At 49.6% G+C, this 13308-nt stretch overlaps 3 non-coding genes across 3 annotated transcripts; 2 read left to right on the forward strand and 1 right to left on the reverse strand.

Moving 5' to 3' along the window:
- The first annotated feature begins 1143 nt into the window (after positions 1–1143).
- On the forward strand, positions 1144–1215 carry TRNAG-UCC. The gene has a single exon. It is a non-coding gene; the product is annotated as a tRNA-Gly (tRNA).
- A 436-nt stretch (positions 1216–1651) lies between these two features.
- On the reverse strand, positions 1652–1724 carry TRNAV-AAC. The gene has a single exon. It is a non-coding gene; the product is annotated as a tRNA-Val (tRNA).
- A 6787-nt stretch (positions 1725–8511) lies between these two features.
- TRNAI-AAU lies at positions 8512–8584 on the forward strand. The gene has a single exon. It is a non-coding gene; the product is annotated as a tRNA-Ile (tRNA).
- The last annotated feature ends 4724 nt before the right edge of the window (positions 8585–13308 follow it).

Genomic DNA, 13308 nt, shown 5'->3' on the forward strand with positions numbered 1-13308 from the left:
CTCTCAGGACATTGAACAGAGGGAGTGAAACCCCCTCCCCCGAATGGCTCCCTGTTGAGGCGTTGTACCGAACCTGCCCCTGGAGACTGTCTGGTTTTATACTCTTAGAGCTTTTTCTCTTCAAACCCCTTATTCCAATCTCTGGGCCAACCGCCGCATTTCAGAGTTTAGAATTTACTCTCATCACCCTCCTATGGCACTTTCCATGTGTATTGGGCAAAGCAAGTGGGGGAAGCTCCGTGGCTAATGAAAACCAGTGCTCTGGGTGAGGCCTGAACTCACACCCACAGCTGTATTTCCTCCTGCATGAGCCACTATAGGTGCTTCTTAGACAAACTTGGGCTGTAGGTGGTTATGTGTGTCTGTGCTTCACCACTTTGGCTGCTCTGTGAAAAGCTGGTGGTTCAAACAGAAGCTGGTGGGTTTTTGTTTTGGTTTAAGCAATTAGAGTCTAGTACATTTTAACAGGCAGAAAATGTCCTATTCTGGTCTAGCCCCATTTGACTCCTTCTGTCCATCTTCTTCCTTCCCCCTCAGTGTCTTTCCTTCCCCATTGGGGACATGCAGAGATGAACCCCAGTCAGTCTGTGTCACAGAGAGTCTGTATCTCCTAAGGAATGTGGGTGAAGGATTCCAGCTGAATTAACGCCGCTCACCTGGGTTAGAAACATTTGTTTCTTTCGAGCAGATAGTGGGAAATGGGACATTAATTCAGAGCCAGGAGGCAAGGCAGAGGCTTTATGCTCTTGATCTCCATGAAGGGAGAGAGGATCCCCAGGAAGGAACAGAGCTTCCTTTAGACTCAAGTTGGGTCACCTGGAAGTTGGAAAAGACCCTTGGTCACTGAGGATCTCATGGGATCGTGCTGCTCCAGAGGCTCGAGTGTCCTGGGTGCAGGGAGGGTGTCACTGCACAGTCTGAAATGGAAGGGAGGACCCTGGAAGGGACGGGGAGGAACAGAAAATGGAGAGGAATGAAACAGAATAAACGCCTCTTCTCTCTCCCATCCCCGACCCAGCAAGAACTGTTATCAGTGGGGAAACTCCCCACGATGAATGGCAGAGACCACAGAGACATTTGCCTCATGCGGAAAAGTAAGGTGACCAGACACCAAGTGTGAAAAATCAGAGTATTTCACCAGATGCATTGGTGGTATAGTGGTGAGCATAGCTGTCTTCCAAGCAGTTGACCTGGGTTCAATTCCCGGCCAATGCAATGATGTGATGATTCCTCCACTGGGAATTGGTTTGATTTCAGTCACATTGTATCAGTTTATCAATGGAATGAGAGAATCAGTGTCCCAAATCCCAACAGGTCATTAAACACCCAGTGGAGGAAGAAAGGGGTTGGACTATATAATGAGCAGTTGGAGTCATCCTGGTATTACAATGCTTGGTTCATTTTTTTTTTAAATTCCTTTACTTCCCTCTCCCTTTTAGACTCAGAGCCTTTAAGGTCAGAAGGGACCAGTGTGATCATCAGGAGGGAGCGGGAGGGGGAGGGGGAAAGCCACTTCACAGGCATTCAGAGAGGGAGAGGAGACAAAAATGGGAATGGGGGAAGTATAACAGACCTATTGAGCATAGAAATCACTGCTGCTCCTACAACAGCAGGTACAGGCCACTAGGAGCTGGGAAAAATTAAGCCATCATGTTTCTGCCTGGTTTTGAACCAAGGACCTTTTGCGTGTTAGGCAAACGTGATAACCACTACACCACAGAAACTCTGTTGCAGGGCTCTGCCCCTCCCTTCATAAGAACAGAAGAATGGCCAGACTGGGTCAGCCCAAAGGTCCGTCCAACTCCATATCCTGTCTGCCAACAGTGGCCAATGCCAGGTGCCCCAGAGGGACTGAACCTAACAGACAATGATCAAGTGATCTCTCTCCTGCCATCCATCTCCACCCTCTGACAAACAGAGGCTAGGGATACCATTCCTTACCCAGGCTGCCTAATAGCCATTAATGGACTTCACCTCCATTAATTTATCTGCAAAAATAATGAGGAGTACTTGTGGCACCTTAGAGACTAACAAACTTATTTGAGCATAAGCTTTCGTGGGCTAAAATCCACTTAAACAGATGCATACAGTGGAAAATACAGCAGGAAGATATATATATACACAGAGAACATGAAAAAATGGGTGTTGCCATCCACACTATAATGAGAGTGAGCAGTTAAGGTGAGCTGTTATCAGCAGGAGAAAAAAACTTGTAGTGATAATCAGGATGGCCCATTTCCAACAGTTTACAAGAAGGTGTGAGTAACAGTAGGGGGACAAATAAACATGGGGAAATAGTTTTACTTTGTGTAATGACCCACCCACTCCCAGTCTTTATTCAAGCCTAATTTAATGGTGTCCAGTTTGCAAATTAATTCCAATTCAGCATCTCTCGTGGGAGTCTGTTGTTGAAGGTTTTTTGTTGTAATATTGCGACATTTAGGTCTGTAATCGAGTGACCTGGGAGATTGAAGTGTTCTCTGGCTGTGTTTGAATGTTATAATTCTTGATGTCTGATTTGTGTCCATTTATTCTTTTATGTAGAGACTCTCTGGTTTGGCCAATGTACATGGCAGAGAGGCATTGCTGGCACATGATGGCACATATCACATTGGTAGATATGCAGGTGAATGAGCCCCTGATGGCATGGCTGATGTGATTAGGTCCTATGATGGTGTTCCCTGAACAGATATGGGGACAGAGTTGGCAATGGGCTTTGTTGCAAGGATAGTTTCCTGGGTTAGTGTTTTTGTTGTGTGGTTGCTGGTAAGTATTTGCTTCAGGTTGGGGGGCTGTCAGTAAGCAAGGACTGGCCTGTCTCCCAAGATCTGTGAGAGTGAGGGATTGTCCTTCAGGATGGGTTGTAGATCCTTGATGATGCACTGGAGAGGTTTTAGTTGGGGGCTGAAGGTGATGGCTAGTGGGGTTCTGTTACTTCCTTTGTTGGGCCTGTCCTGTAGTAGGTGACTTCTGGGTACTCTTCTGGCTCTGTCAATCTGCTTCTTCACTTCAGCAGGTGGGTACTGTAGTTGTAAGAACACTTGATAGAGATCTTGTAGGTGTTTGTCTCTGTCTGAGGGGTTGGAGCAAACGCGGTTGTATCTTAGAGCTTGGCTGTAGACAATGGATTGTGTGATGTGGTCTGGGTGAAAGCTGGAGACATGTAGGTAAGTATAGCGTTCAGTATGTTTCCGGTATAGGGTGGTGTTTATGTGACCATCGCTTATTAGCACAGTAGTGTCCAGGAAGTGGATCTCTTGTGTGGACTGGTCCAGGCAGAGGTTGTAGGTGGGATGGAAATTGTTGAAATCATGGTGGAATTCCTCAAGGGTTTTCTTTTCCATGGGACCAGATGATGAAGATGTCAGCAGTGTAGCACAAGTAGAGTAGGGGCATTAGGGGACGAGAGCTGAGGAAGCGTTGATCTAAGTCAGCCATAAAAACGTTGGCATACTGTGGGGCTATGTGAGTACCCATAGCAGTGCCGCTGACTTGAAGGTACACATTGTCCCCAAATGTGAAATAGTTATGGGTGAGGACAAAGTCACAAAGTTCAGCCTCCAGGTTTGCTGTGACGTTATCGGGGATACTGTTCCTGACGGCTTGTAGTCCATCTTTGTGTGGAATGATGATGGAGCGTCTACATAGCCAGACAACCCTGCTGTCAGGGTGCCAATGCCTGAGATGATGGGGCATCCAGCATTTCCAGGTTTATGGATCTTGGGTAGCAGATAGAATAACCCTGGTTGGGGTTCTAGACTGTCTTATTGCCAAGGGACGGAGAAACTCGGCCAGCAGCAGGGGGTGCATAACACCGCCCTAGTGTGGGGGTGACAGTGCCTCCAAGATCCTGACACCCCTATTGGTTCCACTGCTGGTTGTTTTCCTTTTCCGGTGGGACTTTGGGCAAGTTGCCCCCCCCCCCAGGGCTCTGTCCCCAGCAGTCAAATGGGGATTTCGTACCTTCCGGCTATTGGAAAGTGCTGGGAGAATCCCCCAGCCAAAGCTGCTCTGACAGCGCTAAGCAGCATCTGACCATTCAAGGTCGGAGCGCACTGCCCAGGAGGAGGAGTGTTTGGCTCTGGGGTTTCACTTCAGCCCAGTCTAGAGAGAGGGGCCCAGCCATGGGGTTTGGCTCAAGAAGACCAAGTCTCCAATTTGTTATGGGCGTTTTGAATTCCAGTCCTGAGCTCCAAAGTGCTTGGTGTCAGCTGCACATTTTAGAAGCATGCTCTCCACTCCATTTTCCAAATCATTCATGAAACTATTGAATAGTACCGGACCCCGGACTGATCCCTGCCAGACCCACTAGGTGCCCCCTCTCCGTTGGGCAGACAAACCTGGAGAAGGGCCCTTGGAGTCTGGGCTTACAACCAGCTCTGCCCCCACATGTCACTGATTGCATCTAGACCGCATTTCCCTGGTTTGCTTGTGAGAATGTCCTGCGGGACTGTGTCAAAAGCCTTAGTGACCCCAAGATAGATCCCATCTACTGTTTACCCACCTCCACTAGGCCTGGAAGTACAGAGAAGGGAAGTGACCTGTCACCAGATGGATCAGACTGAACAGGTTTCAGACCTCGAGGAGGCTCTTACCTTCTAAACAGGGACGGCTGTTTTCTAGTAAAATCACTACAAGGGAAGGTATCAGAGGGGTAGCCGTGTTAGTCTGGTTCTGTAGAAGCAGCAAAGAATCCTGTGGCACCTTATAGACTAACAGATGTTTTTGCAGCATGAGCTTTCGTGTGTGAATACCCACTTCTTCGGATGCAAGTAGTGGAAATTTCCAGGGGCAGGTAAATATAAGCAAGCAAGAAGCAAGCTAGAGATAACGAGGTTAGATCAATCAGGGAGGATGAGGCCCTGTTCTAGCAGTTGAGGTGTGAAAACCAAGGGAGGAGAAACTGGTTCTGTAATTGGCAAGCCATTCACAGTCTTTGTTTAGTCCTGAGCTGATGGTGTCAAATTTGCAGATGAACTGGAGCTCAGCAGTTTCTCTTTGAAGTCTGGTTCTAAAGTTTTTTTGCTGCAGGATGGCCACCTTAAGGTCTGCTATTGTGTGGCCAGGGAGGTTGAAGTGTTCTCCTACAGGTTTTTGTATATTGCCATTCCTAATGTCTGATTTGTGTCCATTTATCCTTTTCCTTAGAGGGAAGGAGAAAACTTGAAAGAGGTTCCTCCTGGCGCTCACGTCCGTGAACCCGAATACTCCCTCAGTCCTCAGAGAGAGAGAGACCTGGAGAAGGAGACTTGCTGAAGCAAAGCCACAGGGGTCTCTGAGGTTTCCCTGGCCCCTCGCCCCGTCCTGCCTGGCTGATGTCAGCATCTCTCTGTGAGGTCACCACCTCCCCACCACCTTGGACCAATAGTCTGAGGTCCTGCAAAAGGCCTTTGTGATGTCACTGCCACACCCCTCCCTTGCTGGGCCAATGTCCTGCCCCTGGCCAGGCACTTTGCAGGTTTGAGCTACTCCCTGTGGATCACCCCACTCCAGGAGCATTCGTTCTAGGCAGCAAGCCGGCTAGACAGGGAAACATCAGACGCTGCTCCCAATGCTACACTCAGTTTTTCAGAAATGAGTCGACTTTATGGCCAGAAGAGACCATTAGAGCATCTAATCTGACCCCCTGCATATCTCAGGCCTCCTGTAGGACACAAGAGCTACTTTTGGGGCAAACATATTCCAGAAAGGCATCTAGTCTTCATGAAATGACATCAGGAGATGGAGAATCCGCCACTTTCCTTGGTAGCTTGTTCCTGTGGTGAATCATCCTCACTGTTGAATTTTTTGTGCCTTAGTTGTAATATGAATTTGTCTCTTTTCACCTTCCAGCCGTTGGGTCTTCTTATGCCTTTCTCTGCTCTATTCAAGAGCCCTTAAATACCCAATCTTTTCTCTCCATTAAGGCACTTCAATTAAGTCACCTTTCAATCTTCTTTTGATCAGCTAATCAGGTTGAGCTCTTTCAATAGCTCACCAGAAGGTATTTTTTCCAGTCCTCAGAACATTAGGTGGCTCTTTGCTGCCCCAGCTCCAATGTCACAACATCTTTTTCAAACGAGGACACCAAAACTGGAGGCTATTCCAGTATCAGTCTCACTGATGCCGTGTCACCTCCTGTGACGTTATTGACATAATCTGTAACTGTATAGATCACCATTGTGACCACTGTTCTATATTTGCAGCCAATATTACAGAGAAATGGTAATGTAAGGGGTCTATGGAGAGGTTCTGATTGGCTGATTATAATGATGCTATCTCTAGATGTGTATCGTTTTTTTGTAGTTGACATGAATATTGGCTCTATGCTGCCTGTATTTCAAACTTGTGCTCTGCTTCAGGGAATGATACCTTTGTTTAATTGATGAAAACATAAACTAGACACTTAGAGGATTGGAACTGATTTCAGCTGATGGACAGGTTTGCTAGGTTTTTATGCATTTGGACAGTGAAATATTGAGTGTTCACATTCATTTCAAGCATCCTTGTATGGTGGAGCTCCTGAACATAATGGAGAAGAATTTTTTTTTCTTTTTTTTAAGAGGGCATCTGGGTTTGAACAAAGGACCACTTGATCTGCAATCAAACACTCTACCATTGAGCTGTACCCCCATTACAACAGGAGTATGGAATCGTGATCTCCAGGACTTTGAAGGACAGACCCTGCATCATCGAGCTCCTTTGTCATTCGCAGACCACAGGTGGTTTTAAAAATGGGGTTTGATTAAACTTCTTAAATGTGGTAAACACCACAGCTTGCACCCCCACTGATATAGCTTCTCCCCATGACAGAGCTGCCACCTCCTGGGGAAGTGGATTGACTACACCAACAGGAGAACTCTCCCCCCTCAGCATGGAGCAGTGGTTCTCAAGCTGTGGGTCAGAACCGCAAAGTGGGTCGTGACCCTGTTTTAATGGGGTCACCAGGGCTGGCATTAGACTTGTTGGGTCCTGGGGCTGAAGCCAAAAGTCTGAGCCCCCCAACCCAGGGCTGAATCCCTCAGGCTTTGGTTTTGCCCTCCCCCCACTGGGGCTCAGTCTTTGGCACTCTCCCCACTCCCCCGAGTGGAGGGGCTTGGTCCCTCTTTCCAGGGCTACGTATTAAGTTATTCTGGCAGAAGGAGGTTGCTGTGAAAGGACATTTGAGAAACTCTGGCACAGAGCATCTCCATTACTGAGCTGCAGCAGCATAGACTCACTGTTTGAAACATTGACCTGGCCTTAGCCTCTGAATATGTCTAGGCTTGGCTCCCTATGGCACTGTTGTGATCACACCCTGGAAGTACAGCCATGGAGACACCACACACCAGCCTCGCCTAGCTGGCAAGGATCAGACCTTCACAGAAAGGCACCCATGGTTTTCTAGCCCAGCTCCCTAAGGCCTTAGCCACAACCACTTAACACAGGGGCCTTTCTACACTCTGGTTCTGTTCTCACTGAAGGGTCATTACAAATTGTTTGCTCAGACCAGCTTCCCCAGCACACTCACTGCTGTGCAGCTCTGTACGTGTGGCCATGGCTGAACAGCAAGAATTGCTGCCCATTTCCCTACTGGCTGGAGCATGGCTAGAGTGTGTTTGTGGTTAATGATGTTGCTGTAGATTGTTCATTCCCTGCCTTGGCAATTCAGACAGTCCCTTTTCCCGTTGTATCGCCAGCACCTCTGTGAGTCCAGTAACAGAGGCAGGTTTTCTCTGGGCACTGAGATTTTTGAGGGCGTTGGTGGCTCCTTTCTTTCCTCACCCTGGAGTAAACTCAGCTTTTTATTCCATCCTTGATGACACATGGAATAACAACAGCAGCATGAAGAGGAGAGTGAATATCTCACTGCCAGGGGGAAGGTGGACGCATCCCCTCTGTCTGACCATTGTCATTGCAGGAGAGAAGGTTTCAGTGGAATCGAATGCCCTGGCTCAGACAATAGACACAGGGAGGTTTTGCTGTTCATGGATCTGTGCAAAGGAAATTGTGTGTCTGTGTGAAAATGAGGAGGGATATGAAATGCCCACGTGGTGGTGCCTAAGGCAGAAGGGAACCCTAGAGGATTAGAATAGGATAAGTTCTCAAGCAACATGTTTCTTACTTTGCCCATCTGTTAGTTTTGATGATTATCGATGGAAAGATTTTGCCATTGGGTTGTGTGTTTACACAGAAATTGATATTTACCAACAAATACGTAATTCTTCCTAGTCTGCTGGTGGTGAGTTTAGAGGGACACACTTTAACTGCCACGAGTCCCTCATTTCAGGCTATGCAGCAGGAAAAGGCAGCATGGGCTTCTGCGCTGAGTTGGCCCACCTGACCTTTCATTCTTCTCTTGCTCTTTGTCAGCAAGGGGAAGAAAAAGAAGCTCTCCCTCAAGCTGGAGTCACAAGGGGGACGTAAGGACGACTTCCTGAGTGCCCGCTCCAGTCCTCTGCTCTGCCAGCTGACCCATTGAAGGGCTGTCACCACTTTCTCCAGGTTTGTCCATCGGTCTGTGCCAGGGTGAGCAACAGCCCAGCAGATGGAGTTTCTGTAGTGTAGTGGTTATCACGTTTGCCTAATACGCAAAAGGTCCCTGGTTCAAAACCAGGCAGAAACATGCTAGCTTCCTTTTCCCAGATCCCCTTACTGTTCAGGAAGGCCTCCTCCTCCTCCTCCTCCTATTGGCCTGTCCATGGGATAACTCCAACCCCCGCATGACAGAGGGTGCTGACAGCAGTGGAGAAAGCACCTTGGCGTCAGGCTGGAGAACCTAGAGGAGTGCGGCGCGTTACCATTTGGAGGCTTGTGGCTTGGCCTCCTCTGCTGTTGGAGGTTGGCCGGTGGAGGCCGGCTCTTCCTGCTGGCCTCCTCTGCGTGACTTGCCAAAGGAGGAAGTGAGGCAGGAATGGGGCAAAAGAGGAAAGTCGAGCTGAGGAAAGCAGGGCAGAAAGTAAGCACCTCGGTGCATCTAAGTGGGGTGAGTAGAGCATCACCATTCGTTCTGCAAAGCCGGGGGAGGTGCGGTTGGCTGCTGGGAGGCAGAATCCTGTGCCTGCCTCTTGGCTTCCCAGGGGTGGCTCTTTGCAGCCCAGGAGAAGCGGGTTTCTGGGGGGAAGGAAAAGCAGCAATGGCGAGGCTGAGTGGGCTCCTTTCTGGCCGACATGGTGGGTCTGGGAGTTGCCTGTAAGCCATAAGTGGACTTGGTGGAGTGAAAACCGCTGGTCCATTCTGGCTGACCTGGGGGAGCCATTAATGACTTGGGAGTGGGGGCAGGGCACTGGCTGTGAGCAAATGGGATCCAGGAAGCCCCAGCCTGCCCCTCCAGGGGCCGAGTCGTCTTCTTCTCTCCTGCCATGGGGAGCCCGGCCTTAAGCCTGCCCAGCATGCACTGCAGCTCGAGCATTAAGCCTTCCTGTGGCATAACCTAACTACGGCCTAGTGTAATAAGGTGTAAAGTTTAGATTGTGAATTTATCTTTAATTTCCATGGTAACTTACTTTGATCTTTTATGCCTACCACTTATAATCCTTAAAACTCCATCTTTCTGTAGTTAATAAATCTGTTTTATGAAACTGGTGTATTTTGCTTCAACTTCTTGGGAAATCTCAGCTCCATTACAAGGCTGGTTCATGTACTATTCACATTGAGGGAGGGGTGGACCCTGCATAATAAATGCACTATTGTGCCCTACAGGAGGCCTGTGATATGCAGGGGGTCAGAATAGATGCTCTAATGGTCTCTTCTGACCATAAAGTCGACTCATTTCTGAAAAACCGAGTGTAGCATTGGGAGCAGCGTCAGATGTTTCCCTGTCTAGCCGGCTTGCTGCCTAGAACGAACGCTCCTTGAGTGGGGTGATCCACAGGGAGTAGCTCAAACCTGCAAAGTGCCTGGCCAGGGGCAGGACAATGGCACAGCAAGGGAGGGGTGTGGCAGTGACATCACAAAGGCCTTTGGCAGGACCTCAGACTATTGGTCCAACGTGGTGGGGAGGTGGTGACCTCACAGAGAGATGCTGACATCAGCCAGGCAGGACAGGGGCGAGGGGCCAGGGAAACCTCAGAGACCCCTGTGGCTTTGCTGCAGCAAGTCTCCTTCTCCAGGTCTCTCTTTGAGGACTGAGGGAGTATTCGGGTTCACGGACGTGAGCGCCAGGAGGAACCTCTTTCGAGTTTTCTCCTTCCCTTGTAGTGATTTTACTAGAAAACAGCCGTCCCTGTTTAGAAGGTAAGAGCATCCTCGAGGTTTGAAACCTGTTCAGTCTGATCCATCTGGTGACAGTTGAATTCTGGGCATGGATAACTCGAGCTTAAGGAGGCAGAATTTTATTGCGCACCTGGGATTCTGTCCCTTAGAATCACTGGGGACATTGGGGTTTGTCCTTTTTGTTTCCGCTTTTCCTCCATCCATCCCTCCCTCCTTTCTCTTTGTCTTTTGCTTCTTTTGTCCTTTCTCCTGTTCCCCTCCCAACAGCAGGAGAGGAGTGTGTGTGTGTGTGTCTGTGTGTGTTGCGGGGGTGTGCTCTGCAGCTCTCACTGTGGGAGGTCCACCCAAAAATGTGGGGCTGAAATAGTGCTCGGGCAGTGATCCCCACCAGTGACCTGGGCCATCCTTTGGGCTCTCTGGTGAGAACCCTCAGCCTCCCATCCTCAGTCTCTACCCTGATTGGCTCAGCAGGGGGTTATTGACAGGGAGGAGACTCAGGTCTTGTTGTTCTCTTTTAAGACCAAGGAAATAAGTCAGAACCAGTTCTATGTTTGATGAATTTTGCTGCTTCTCTGCATTAATGGTCTCTGAGCAGTTCATGATTCTCTCTAACGTTGCAGTTCTCCTCAAATATTTGCTTAATAATTACTGTCACTGTTGTTGGTCTGGAGCTCATCTGAGAGCATTTTATTCAGGTCATTCAGTGTCTGAAATTCAAGATCCGATGGTTAGTTTGAAAATCAGGGCTCTTGGGTCCTATTCCCAACTCTGCCACTGACTGGCTGTGTGACCTCAGACAAGTCAATTCTCCTTTCTCAGCCTTAGCTTCTCCCTCTTTCAAGTAGAGATAATAATGATCCGCTCCTGCCTACTTCACAGTGTGTGGAGGCAGGGTCGGCTCTAGGTTTTTTGCGGCCCTAAGCAAAAAAATTTTTGGCTGCCCCCATTCCAGCCCTGGGCTCCCCCTCACACCCTCCTGCTGCCCAAGCCCTGGGCTCCCCCCAACCTGCACCCGCTGCCGCCACAGCTCTGGGCCTCCCCACACCTGCACCCCCCTGCCACCCCACCCCTGGGCTCTTCACCCCCCCCCCCGAACCCACACCCCCCTGCCATTCCAGCCCTGGGCTCCCCCCCACATCCTGTGCTGCCCCAGATCTGGGCTCTCCCCTTCCTCCCCACCAATGCTCCCCAACCCACACACCCCCTGCTGCCCCAGGCCTGGGTGTTCCCCCCAACCTGTACCCTCCTTTCACCCCAGCCCTGGGTCACTGGTAACTCGCTCCCAGGATGGGTCATTCAGCAGGAATTTTGGATGTGCACAGAACATTTATTATTATTTTATTATTTATTTTATTTAACACAGACAGGACTGGTTCCCATATGGTTACAGAACTGCAGTAAAATGGAACAATTTTCAGCTTGTGTGATTGGAGGATACCTGGATGCATATTATAAGATTGTCCTCCATAAATGAGAAAAAGTTGAGATGCCTTTATTATTCTTTGTTTCTATGGGGAATTTGCCACTGCAATATCACTGTCTTCCTTTCAAACAAACAAAACTAGAAAAAAATGGCAATGGCTGTTGAAAATAGCAATTCCAGTCCTAATAACCCCTGGGAAGCATTTCTTGCTCAATTTTATCCTACTTTTTGTACAGCAAATAACAGTGGATCAGTATATTTGATTTGGGAGAAATGAAGTAACAGCTGCCCAAATTGAGCTCGAACACTCCTGAATTTTGAGGTGTTCAGATCTGGAAGGCAGATGCTAGATTCTCTTTCTGAACATTAGCTAAATTTGGAAAGGAAAAGTCAATTTCTGCTTCCATGACTCAGAAGGGGAAATCCTCCTACATGCCTGGTGCTGTATCTAGATGTAAGTGGGGGAATGGTCCTGCTATTGTGGGGAACTTTCCTGGCTTCTGCACTACCCCGGAGAAGTGGGCTGGCAAAAGGATCTGAGTCCTCGCTCCCACTTCCTTTACCCAGAGGCCTCCCTGCCCTTGAGGACTCCCCTGCCACTCTCCTGTCTGGCAGAGTTCTTGTAACCCCAACAAGGCTGGGCCCAGGATTCCTGGGGGGCTCAACCCCCAACCCTGCTGTGGTCACCCAGGACATGGGCTAGGGTGTCCCTCTCTTTGCACTGTGCACCTCCCTGACCCACTGATCACATCATACAATTTAAAGCAAATACAAGTTATTTAATTAACAATAAAATTTAAAAAATAAGAAAAAATGGGAAAGGTTACAGGAAAACACATCACCCCGCTCTGTGGCAGGGACCATCACAAAAAGTGTCTCTGGACATCAGGGCACTTCACAGTCTGTTCCTTGTACGTCCCAGGCCGCCTCCTCAGGACCTGGCTGTGCTGCAGGGACGCTGCAGGTTGGACACTTGCTCTGGCGGTGGCCACACACTCTCAGGCTCTGGGTGGCAGGACCCTTCTCCCCAGCATCACCCCCGCCCTGTCAGGTTTACGATCCCCCTCCAAGTCTGGCCTGCAGGGCCTCGTGGCTGAGGCGTCTCCCTCGCTCTCCCCAGCTGCTCACCACACCCAGCTCCGGACTGCTCCAGCTCCGCTCTGCCTCAGCACGGCTGCTGCTGCTGCTCTGCCTTCAGCTCCCTGGGCTGCTTGTCTGGCCTCTCTGGCTCCAGTTGTTACAGCTCTGCTCCCAGGGCAGGGCTGCTCTCTCTGGGCTGTGCTCTGGCTTTGGGGCTGCAGCTCTGCTACCATCAGCTCAGCTTGGGCCCCCTGCTCTCTCCTTAGCTTGGCCCCACTCCATGTGACTCAGACAATTCCAGCTCACAGGGAGGACGGGACCCCCCTGGCCTCCTGACTCCTTGAATAGCCTGCCCGCCCTGTCAATCAGGCTGACCTGGAGCATTGGTCTCTCCACATTGTTCCTGGGGACTGTCAGTCTCAGGCTCCTGATTTCCCATCGACCCCTCCCTTTTTAGTGCTGGGAGCTAGCAACCAAACACCCCCACTGAATGTTAGTAAGGGGGCAACAGTCCCCTTACATAAAGCATCTAAATCCCCTGGGCACAGCTCGCCAGGGCACATCTTGGGATCTGCAATGGGAATAGATCCTGCAGGAAATCCCTTCCCCACTCTGCTAGCTTGTGTTTTGTT

This window comes from Mauremys mutica, unplaced genomic scaffold (genome assembly GCF_020497125.1).
Source record: "Mauremys mutica isolate MM-2020 ecotype Southern unplaced genomic scaffold, ASM2049712v1 Super-Scaffold_100183, whole genome shotgun sequence".
In the NCBI taxonomy this organism is placed as follows: Eukaryota; Metazoa; Chordata; order Testudines; family Geoemydidae; genus Mauremys; species Mauremys mutica.